Here is an 11,235-nt window from a genome sequence, read left to right as displayed (position 1 = left end):
AGACAGAACCTTTCTTAACCTTCCAAAGACCCACCAGGCTCAAAATGGTGTTGCCTCAACAGCATTGTCCTCAACATGCCTGAGAATCCCTGTTGTTTTTAGGTGGCCTTTAACCTTTCTTTTCCCACAGGCTAATCTTCCACCCGCCCCTTCATTCTTTTCCAGGCCAGAGCCTGTGCTGTACTTCCCGATCAGGAGTTTATCTCCTGTTTCCCCGGGGGTACAGGCAGTCATACAAAAATCACCCCTGGAGATTTCAAACTGAGGACAGGAAATTTGTTTGCATGTGTAACTCAAGAGCCAAGATGCCAAATAGGGGAAAGCAAGGCAAGGCCAAGATTAGCATCAATAGGAAGCCTCTACCTTGCCTAGGCTGGAAGGACACAGGGATTCCTACAGCCCAGGACCAGGACCACCAGCTTGACACTGAAATCATGGAGGACATGGCTGGCACTTTCTGGAAATACAGAGGAGCCACAGCCATAGCGCAAGCAAAGAAGGTGAAGAGAGGACACTTATTCCCTTTGCGCTGGCCTTCCCATCTTCAGCCGAAGCTTCCCATTGGCCAAACCCATCCATGAGCCAGTGGGCAGTGGACCCTGGGAAATGTAGTTTCCTGAAGTACAAAGCAGAATAGGGGGGAAGGGGAATGAACTTGAGAAAACACAGGCAAGTGACTGGCACAGCACCTCTTTTAAGTTCAGACCACCTCAGCTCCAAACTGTCCCACAGTTGAAAGGCAATTAGTTAAATAGTAGGCGCTCCTTGCCCTGTGATCCTCTTTGACATACTTCCCTTTGAACAGCACGTATTTAAAACTTAGCAATATGTTTCTGTGCACCACTTTTTACACCTTTCTCACTGAATTCTACAGTCCTGTAGGAGAGGATCTTTATTTTTTTCTTTCATTTCATTCCTTCAGCCTCTAGCGCTGGACATCGCCATCAGGGGGCACTAGATAAATGTTTGCTGAAACTCAACCTGGATTTTTCAGCTCCCTGTCGTGATCAACAAGCTGAATCGCAATCTGTCAGACTCCCCTTACCCAGCATTTCTAATTACATGTTAAATTGGTGCTTGTCAAGCACCAACAAATCCTTGCCCTTCATCTCTCTTACCACTCAAGCTGCTGTATTCACAGACCTATTCTTACATATTAATTTAAGTGAAATCATTGTAGTTTAGAAAAAGAAATAAAAGGTTAGAAAATAGTGTGAGAAACAAAGGCCTAAGTTTGGTTTCTGAATCATTATGTGTTTACCTAGTTCTCAGGAGTTAATAGTGTTTTGAAAATGCATGTGAGGCTGATGCTTTTGTAGTAGGGAAAATCCCAAAATAATTCTAGATGAACACATAAAGGAAGTAGGCATTATAGTTTTCATATTAAATAACAGAAAAGTAATCTTCTGTTGAAAAAATACAAATATTTGTTAATCCCTATGTGTTGCAGACTTCTTTAGGTCTGCACATTTGATAATACAACTGTGAACAAGGCAGATAAGCTATCTGGCTTTATGAGCATATATTTCTAAAAGGAACATGAACAAATAATAAAATGTAATGTAACATATACAATGCTATAATACCTATAAGATAAATTTGATAAGTAAAAATTAAATAAACACAGCAGAGAGCAGAATGACCAGGGATGGGGATGGGAGAATGGGAGTTGGTCCCTGGCTTCCCTGGGATCTGAAAGCTGAAAAGGAACATTAAAATAAAATAAGATAAAATAAAATAAAATAAAATAAAATAAAATAAAATAAAATAAAAATACAATAAAAATACAATAAAATACAATAAAAATAAAATAATAAAATAAAGTAAAATAAAATACTTAAAAAGGCTCCTGGGTGGTGTCTGACTTCGGCTCAGGTCATGATCTCGCGGTCCGTGAGTTCAAGCCCCGCGTCCAACTCTGTGCTGACAGCTCAGAGCCTGGAACCTGCTTCAGATTCCGTGTCTCCCCCTCTCTCTGCCCCTCCCCCCACTCTCTGTCTCGGTCTCTCTCTCAAGAATAAACATTAAAAAAAAATAAAATGAAAGTTGAAAAGGAACCAGTCTTGGGAGACACATACATTGTCCAAACTTGTTCAATGTCTATCTCAGATAAACCTCAACCAGAAAACAAAATTTTGGACTTCAGCACAGCAATTAGAAATGGTTCTGAGATTAAGAAAAAGCAGCTTTCACAACGGTCATGCGTACGAATCTTCCCAGGGAGCTGTATATACAGTCCGTTCTGTTATGTGACATATGAGTTCCTAAAATATCACCTCATGATGCTAAATAATGCAATAAAAACACAAGGCTTAGAAAAAGAAATGGGGGGCACCTGGGTGGCGCAGTCGGTTAAGCGTCCGACTTCGGCCAGGTCACGATCTCGCGGTCCGTGAGTTCGAGCCCCGCGTTAGGCTCTGGGCTGATGGCTCAGAGCCTGGAGCCTGTTTCCGATTCTGTGTCTCCCTCTCTCTCTGCCCCTCCCCCGTTCATGCTCTGTCTCTCTCTGTCCCAAAAATAAATAAACGTTGAAAAAAAAATTTTTTTGAAAAAAAAAAAAGAAAAAGAAATGGGACCAGGACACAATACACAACATACACAAACTTTCCCATGTGTCAGCTTAATGTGTAATGTGTCTGTGACACATTAATAAAAGATATAAACCTTTCTCAGCCTGTTCTTTTATAACACAATACCAGATACTGGGTGGCTTATAATTAACACAAATTTATTTCTCGGGGTTCTGGAGGCTTAGAAATCCAAGATCAAGGTGCCAGCAGATTCAGAGACCTGTTTTCTGTCTCGTAAGTGGCACCCTCTCACTGCGTCCTCATCGGGCAGGAAACTGTCCCGCATCTTTTCTGCAAAAGCAGTAATCACTTCCTAAAGGCCCCACCCTCTAATACCATCACAGTGGACGTGAGGTTTTGGATATAAGAGTTTGGGAGGAGATATCAGACCACAGCAAAACCTGGTAAAAATGGTAGCACAGTTTTATGTGTATTAAATGGCTAAGAAATACACAGATAAGGGGCGCCTGCGTGGCTCAGTCGGTTAAGCGGCCGACTTCGGCTCAGGTCGTGATTTCGCGGTCCGTTAGTTCGAGCCCCGTGTCGGGCTCTGTGCTGACAGCTCAGAGCCTGGAACCTGTTTCAGATTCTGTGTCTCCCTCTCTCTGACCCTCCCCTGTTCATGCTCTGTCTCTCCCTGTCTCAAAAATAAATAAAACTTTAAAAAAAAAATTAAAAAAAAAAGAAATACACAGATAAACCACCTTGAAAAGACCTGAAGTTGGCTTGTGAAAGAGGGCATTAGAGTGCTTATAGAATTATTGTTATTGTAATTGAGTTATTGTTATTGAGTTATTGTAAAGTGAGTTATTGTGACATGAGTTATTGTAAAGTGAATTATCATAAAGAAGGAGAGTTACCTGAAATCTGACAGAAAGTTATTAAAACCAGATGGATGCTGTGGCTTGGATCACGTGAGGCAAATGGAGGTAACTGGTAGATGCTGGAGGAGTGTGTGTGTGTGTGTGTGTGTGTTGTGTTGTTACACAGCTGAATTCAGCTAGGTATAGTTTTGTCTCTTCACCTAATGTTTCTTATAGGGAAAATCACACATAAATACAAAATTTGCGTTATCTTCAATTTTTTCTCTAATATACCCCATTAGAACAAATGTACATCTTCAAAAAATTTTTATCACAGAATTAACAGTAATTCTGATGTTAGTTTAAAAGTAATTTGGATATACTGATAGAAGGAAGAAGTCTAACTTGACTGCAGAGGGAAAATAGAAGAAGATAGAGCCAGTCCTCATCATCATCACTCTCAACCTGAGCATTTTTAGTGTGAGACCAGCAGCCTGCCCATAGCACAAACCTCAGAGTACCACTCAATTTCCACCAACCTCAACAACTCATGTTTAGAAATATATATTTGTGGGGCGTCTGGTGGCTCAGTCAGTTAAGTGTCTGATTCTTGATTTCAGCTCAGGTCATGATCCCAGGGTCGTGGGATCAAGACCCGCATCAGGCGCAGTGCTGAGTGTGGAGCCTGCTTGGGATTCTGTCTCTCCCTCTGCCCCTCTCTCCTGCTCGCATGCAGAACTCTCTCTCTCTCTCTCTCTCTCTCTCTCTCAAAAACAAAAACAAAAATTAAAAAGAAAAAAAAAAAAGAAATGTGTCTTTGGCCCCAAGAATGTTAAATTGTGGTCAAATCTCTTTGTTAAAGAATAAGATAGTATGAAAAGGCATTTATAAATATCCCATGAAAAGTGAAACTGGAAGTTTTAAAATATTCAAAAATAAGCTTAAGCTATCTAGATCATAAAAACACTTTATGAACAATCCTGAGCAAGATATTTCAATATATGCACGTAGAGATATCTCCATGAAATCTTCCTTTCAACAGAAGTATTATACAGCTTGCAGATGCAGAAAAGGGATGCAATAAACAGTATTTATAAACTAATTAGTGATAAATATTATATAGCCATAGAATAAAATAGAATGCTTCCACTAAAACTATTTTTCTAAAGAATACTTAGTGGCATGAGAACATTCTCCTGTGATGTTAAAAGGATGCAGAATTTAAGACTTTACGTAGTATGAAAACAATTTATACAGAAAACATATGGGGACAGAGAGATTGAAATATAGTAACACTCCCTATTTCTAATTCATAAAATTAGATTGTGTGTTGAGTATTGCAAGCCAGCGCTCTCTGAAGAATGTTTCACACTCTTAGGTACTCACGGTCAGCACCTGAACTACACTGAGGAGGGTATGTGGAAACAGAAGAATTACTTCTGGAGGAAAAACATCTGGAAGCTTCTGGAGGATACCCTGACTTAGTTTATGTAGTTGCATTGTTAATTGTTCAACCAGTAGTGTTGACTCTCCGTGCCATCTTGTGGCCACAAGAAGGTGCCAACCATACCCAGTAATAGCACCAGCAGAGAATATCACACACACACACACACACACACACACACACACACGACGAATGGCAGGGACTGGTTTAGCCAAGTGTTCCCTAAATAACCGTGCAGGATGTTCTCATTGGCCAAGGGTAGGGCACAGAGGCAACACTGCCAGCCAGAGGTATAAGCAAACCAAATTCATAGTGTAAGTCTAGGTCCAAGCACTGATGTGAATATATATGAACACTAAGTCCAAAGGGCCAAAGGCTATCATGATTTTAATTCCTAAGCCAAGAGTTCAGTTACATAAAAATAAAAGATATGAATGGAACCAAAGTATAGAATGAGGAAGTTGTGAATGGAAAATGGATTAATGTCAGTAATAAAGCAGCTGCCATTTTGCAACATTATTTATGTATCATTACATAATGCACTGTATAGTCATTGTCTCATTTTATCCACACAAGTTCTTAAGTAAGAAAGGTTTTCTTCTTTTACATTTGGTGAAAACAGGGCTCAGAAAAGTAAAATGACTCACTTGCGATCACAGGATAGCAGGTCTGTATGACATCAAAACATTCACTTTTCCTTCTGTGCTGTGCTTCCTACAAGATGAGCAATGTTTTAGACTCATTTCTGTGGTTAGTAGGTGGCTGGGTAATTGGTGGTCTGGGTTGACCCAAAGGGTAAGTCGAGACTCAAAGACCAGACAGGCCTGGGGCTTGGGAAGCTTAGAACTGCTCCCAGATCTGTTCTAAATCAAAGCCCTCACATGAGCTGGATTAAAGAAAAGAAAGCTGCTCCCTCAAAACAAGGCAGACACAGTCATCCTCAGTGTCGTGCCTGGCCAAGCTGCAGTCTGGAGGAATGCCCAGAAAGATTCAGTTCTTCCTTCTAGCACTGCAGAGCTTTTCTCCTGGTTGGAATCAGATAGATGTCCCTGGGGATTTATGGGATCAAATCACTGGGCATCCAGGGAGGGAAGGTGGGCGTAAGTTGGTAAAATGGATCTCTATCACACATGTGCATTTTACTTTGGAGAGGGGGGTGAATTGCTAGACTAGTGAGAACAAGGGAAATAACATAAGAGTTTTCTGATAGAAATAATGTGAAAATGCTTCCAGGAAATCTAGAAGGGCAGAGAACTATTACTGATTTTTTTTTTTTAATATGGCAGACAAACAAATCAGTTCTTTGTTCTGCCGAGTGTATCATTACCAATTTCTAGATGTATTTCCAAACGTGTTATATGTATTATTTCTTCTTTTTAGCCACTTAATTTCATGCAACATATACAAGGGTGTTGGGGCTTTGGGACAGGAGGGGGCAATAAGGTATAAAAGGAGAAGGGAAAAAAGTGGTGATGCATGGTACATTTGCTATGTTATAAGGAATAAATGATTTAAAACGTGAAAATGCAGGGCGTCTAGGTGGCTCAGTCAGCTGAGCACCCAGCTCTTGATTTCAGCTCAGGTCATGATCCCAGGGTCGTGGGATTGAGTCCTGCCTTGGGCTTTGCACTGAGCATGGAGCCTGCTTGTTATTCTCTCTCTCCCTCTCGCTGCCCCCCCTTCTCTCTCTCTAAAATGAAAAGGAAAAAAAATGATGATGCTTTAAGGTAGTAGGTTCATTTAATAATGCAGAAACCTCTGTCTGGAAAGTTTAAGTTGCACGTCCAAGGTTGCAAAACCGGCAAAGTAGTAGTCAGAATTTCAACCCAAGACTCCTAAAGGACATGCCCACTCCTCCTTCCATCCGACCCCACCTCCCCTACAATCTTGCCACAGGCAAGGTGCAAACAGGAGATGGTTTAAAACAGCAACTGTTCATGCAGCTCCCTGCTCCAAATGTACTTGTGGGGAAGAGTTTACACAAGGAAAAGAGTTATCCTTCCTTTGAAAGCACACCTCAAATCTCTCAGCCCTTGCTACCGAGTTACACAAATGAAGACTTATTCCTTTTGACCTTACTTGATGTGGTACATAGGGAAGACAGGCCATCTAAGCTCTCCCGGAGGAAAGAAGTGATATTTGCTGCTAACTTGGGCAAACAAATGGATATAGAGGAAGTGTTTTCCAAATACCAACACTAAGAAATCTGAAACCCAGGAGCTCATACAGCACTGAGAGTAAACCACAGACATCGCTTAGCCCATTGGGGATTGGGCTTTTTACTGTGATCTTCATGCTTCTGCATGAGGTTTCCTGTCACAGCCTCACTGCAGGGCAAGACCTTCTTTCCCCACTGTGGCCCATGGAGTGAGACATTTCTTGTAATAACTCACAATGAAGCCTCGTGGCTCTATTATACATGAGCACATTTGACCAAATGTGGTTTTGGGTTTTGTTTTTTTAACTGATGAGAATCCACAGTACTACTGCAAATAGGAAAAAAAAAAAACTAGTTGGTTTGGGATGTCCTGAGTAGTCATCATGAGATATGAGTGGGAAGGACAAAGAAAACAAGACTGGAAAGGACACTGGTGAGACAGGACTGACCCAGCTGAATGGCTCTTTCTCGAATATAAGGTGGTATCCAAAGAGGTATAAAAATTTTAGGTTGTGTTAGGCACAATCCTATAGGTGAAACATGTACCTGAAGATTCCACTCGGTGATTATACCAGAAGGCAGGCTGGTGGCCATGATCCCAGTGGCCCCTACATGTCATCAGTCATCAGTATTAGTCTGTGATGAGTAAGACTCTCCTGAGACACCCGGCTTTGGGAGGTCAACAAGGTCTAAACCTGAGTGACAGAATGGCAGGAACAAATCAGAGCATCTGGGTTCCATTTCAGTGGGCTATTAGCAGGACAGAGCAGGGCATCTGGAGTCTAAGAAAAAACTGAGGCCAAAGGCTAAATACCTAGGCATAGCCATGTGGTGGACCAGAGAATAGTGGGGATTCATGAAAACATTAAGAATTAAAAGCTAATCCCAAGCACGCTGGACCCACAACTAGAAGCATTGACATTTTCTCACAGACTGAGGGAGTGGGCTGGAAACTTCTACTATATTCTTCAATCCCGGTAGCCTTGGTTCTGGGGCAAAATGGACTCCATTTTCTCCAAACCTTCTGGGAATGGATTCTCTGGTTATTTCTGGGATTCTTTGACAATTTCCCAAAAAGTGACGTGAAAGAAGAGCTAAGTAAATGAAAATAACTACCCATTTGTTGTCAGGTTCAAGTAGATTCCGTCTGCACTTTCTCCCCTCCTCCCTACCACGTTCACACTATTTGCCTCTCTTTACCATCAGCACTGAGATGGGGCCCACCTCTGTGTAGTTTTAGGAGACAACAAATAAAGTCAGTGAACATGTAACCAACTCACCTTCAACTCTTTCTCAGGGAAAGCTTTTTAGTGAACAAGCACATTTGTTTATTCTCTATATGCAGATGTGCTCTTTTTGGTATAATGCGTGGTAGGCAGTTTTTAGGAACAAAACCAGGGCGACACCAGGATGGTTTATTAAGCATATTACAGTGGCCCGCTCTGCATAATATCAGAGGCACTACACATGGGACTGCTATCCGTCCACTCATGGGAAGCAGAGGCACAAAACTCAACCTGTGTCCAATATTTTTGGCACTCAGAGGATATCTCTATCAAGAGTCCAAGTTTGCCAAAACTGCTTTGCTAGAATCATAGACTCAGAATTCTAGAGCTGGAAGGGAACTTAAAAAATCACTCTCTAAGTATTTCTTAAGCACTGATTAAGTCCTCTGCATCATGTTAGACTATCAGCTTGACCAATTACCTCATTTGCTTGAGATCCAGCTATTTTCTCATGGACACATAGCAAGTTAGCAGCAGAGCAAAGATTCATCTGTTCTTTTCTCTGTGATACCTTCTCCCCTCTTCAGTTATGTAGAACACAGCCAGGATCCTTGGAATGAATAGAACAGGATCCAGTAAATGTGAGAAAAATGATTACCCTCTAACCCCAGCTTTGAGGGTGTGGCATGGTCCTCATTCCATGAAAAATAAAGCATTTGCTTATTCATGTATTTATTCAGCAAACAATCTGAATAACTACTGAACCACAAGACAGTCTCTGAGGTGGATAGCTTCTAAAGCAGCAGCCAAGTCATCAACCGGTAATTTTTTAAAAAGCAATTCTAACCTTTGCTTGCATCTTTCAAGGACCATTATTGGGAAAATGATTCATAAGCCTAGCAACAATTTTCAAAAACACTTTTGAGTTGTCCCAATTTTCTCCTTCTCCTGATTGCTTTGGAGTTTCTCACAGCAAAAACGGAACTCTGGGTAACTTTTTCTGTACCCTCCATTCTGGCTTGTATCCCCCCTCCAGGCTCTTTGTGGTGTAAATCAACTCAGATTGCTGCTAAAAAATCCAGTCCCTGGCCAGATCTCTCCCTGTGCACTTGATTCTGCCTTCCAAATGATGTATTTTAGATAGGTGGATGAGAGGAAGAGAGGGAACCTTTATGCTTCCATAAATCTTGCCTGAGAATTGTATGTATTAATAGGAGGAAGTAGATCCAATGTGATTTGGCAACATGTCAAACATCAAAAACAAGAGATAAAGTGGTGTTAAACAGTAATGCCAAATTTGGAACTTGGAGAATAATAATGCTCTTTGAAAGAGAGGATCTTGGCAAAGATAATGATTTCAGATTTAGATACATTGCATACAAGAGGTGGTAAGGACCCACTGACAGCAGTGGTGAGCAGTTCCAGCAGATAGTATAAGGATGTTGGAACATAAGAAGTAGAAAAAATATAAAAGCCTAGACATCCAGCGCTCTTTAGTGCAGGGAAAAAATCCTAAGTACATCATTACTTAGTTCTGGAAGGTACTTCTCCGAACAAAGGCGTATAGTCGTAATGGTGATCGACATCAGAAAGATGCATTTGTATTATTCGGAGTCTCTTTATGGAGGAAGTGGGTGGCAAGTATAGTGTATTTTAGAAAAATCCACTGACAATTGTTAAAAAATAGTTTGGCATTTACAGTGATACGGTTCAGTTATTTTAAAAGGAAAATGAGAAAACCTCACTTAGGCAAAACTCCCGATGCCCTAAAGTTGCCACATAAATAAACTAAATGGGGGTGAAACTTGAGTGTTTCAATTATTCTCAAGAAACCAGCAAATCTGGACATTTGAGCCATAACTGTCTTTTGGTAAAGACTGTTCATCCTTATTTTTTTCATTTCGGGTGTAACCCATTTTTCACCAGCGCTGGCTACTTAGACATTGCCATAGTAATGCTAGTAAATAGGATTACTAAAGTGGATTTCTATCAGTGTGCTTGGAGTCCCTGGTATCAGAGCTTCACTTCACAAGTTATTAATGGATTTTCCTGCCCTCAAGTTCAGTGCACTGGTCTCAATGTGAATTTGGAGTTAATCTGGATTAATGTCCTGGATCTTTCCCTTACTGACTATGTGGCATGGGCAGGTGTTTCATTTCTTCCCTTGCCTTTCTTCTACTCTCATTTCTTTTCCTTTATTATTTTTCTCTTTAAGCTCAGTTGTACAAAATAAGATATCCAACAACTTCAAATGATTAATGCATTGTTTAGAAATATAATCTATGGAAAACATTTAGTGCACAGTCTGGCATATAGTAAGAACTCTATAAGTGCTGGCCAGGAACTCTAGTAGTAGTAAGTCGTACTAATAGTAATACAATGTTCCAAATGTTCCTGTATCTGGTTGTTTAAGGTCATGGATGATAAGCATGGCTTAAATGTAGTACTGCCATATATTAATCAACGTTCTTCAGAGAAATAGAATCAATGAGATATGTACATAGATTTTAAATTGGCTTATGCAATTCTTGGGGCTGACAAGTCTGATATTTGCAAGGCAGACCAGCAGGCTGGAAATTCTAGTGAGCTGAGGTTACAGTCTTGACTCATAAGGCAATCTGGAGGCACAATCCTTTTCTTCTCTGGGGAGCTCAGTCTTTCCTCTTAATGCTTTCAACTGATTGGATGAGGCCCACCCACATTATGGACAGCAGTCTGCTTTAGTCAAAGTCTACTGATTTAAATGTTAATCCTGTCTAAAAAAATAACTTTCACAGAGCAATTGGGACTGTTTTTAAACAAACAATTGAGCACATTAGCCAAATTGACACATAAAATTAATCATCGCATGTCAGCAGCATAACTCCCTGGACTGTGAACTGGTCTGGCAATTAGGTACTGTACTTTTCCCTGCCATTCTCCTTTCCTCTACAGTCTCCTTAGTCAAGCCACTTCTCTGAGCCTCAGTTTTCTCCCGTAGAGTATTTTTCCAATTTTTTCATGCCTCTTTCTGGGGATTGTCTTCATTTAGGAA

General features: G+C 40.8%; 1 protein-coding gene across 2 annotated transcripts in view; it reads left to right on the top strand.

The window, feature by feature from the left end:
- The window catches only part of SORCS1 (sortilin related VPS10 domain containing receptor 1), a 547,844-nt gene that overhangs the window by 508,251 nt on the left and 28,358 nt on the right, over positions 1 to 11,235 (top strand). The window lies entirely within an intron of this gene.

Source organism: Leopardus geoffroyi, chromosome D2, assembly GCF_018350155.1.
Source record: "Leopardus geoffroyi isolate Oge1 chromosome D2, O.geoffroyi_Oge1_pat1.0, whole genome shotgun sequence".
In the NCBI taxonomy this organism is placed as follows: domain Eukaryota; kingdom Metazoa; phylum Chordata; class Mammalia; order Carnivora; family Felidae; genus Leopardus; species Leopardus geoffroyi.
Note: the sequence above shows the minus strand (reverse complement) of the source record. Positions and strands in the feature narration are given on the sequence as shown.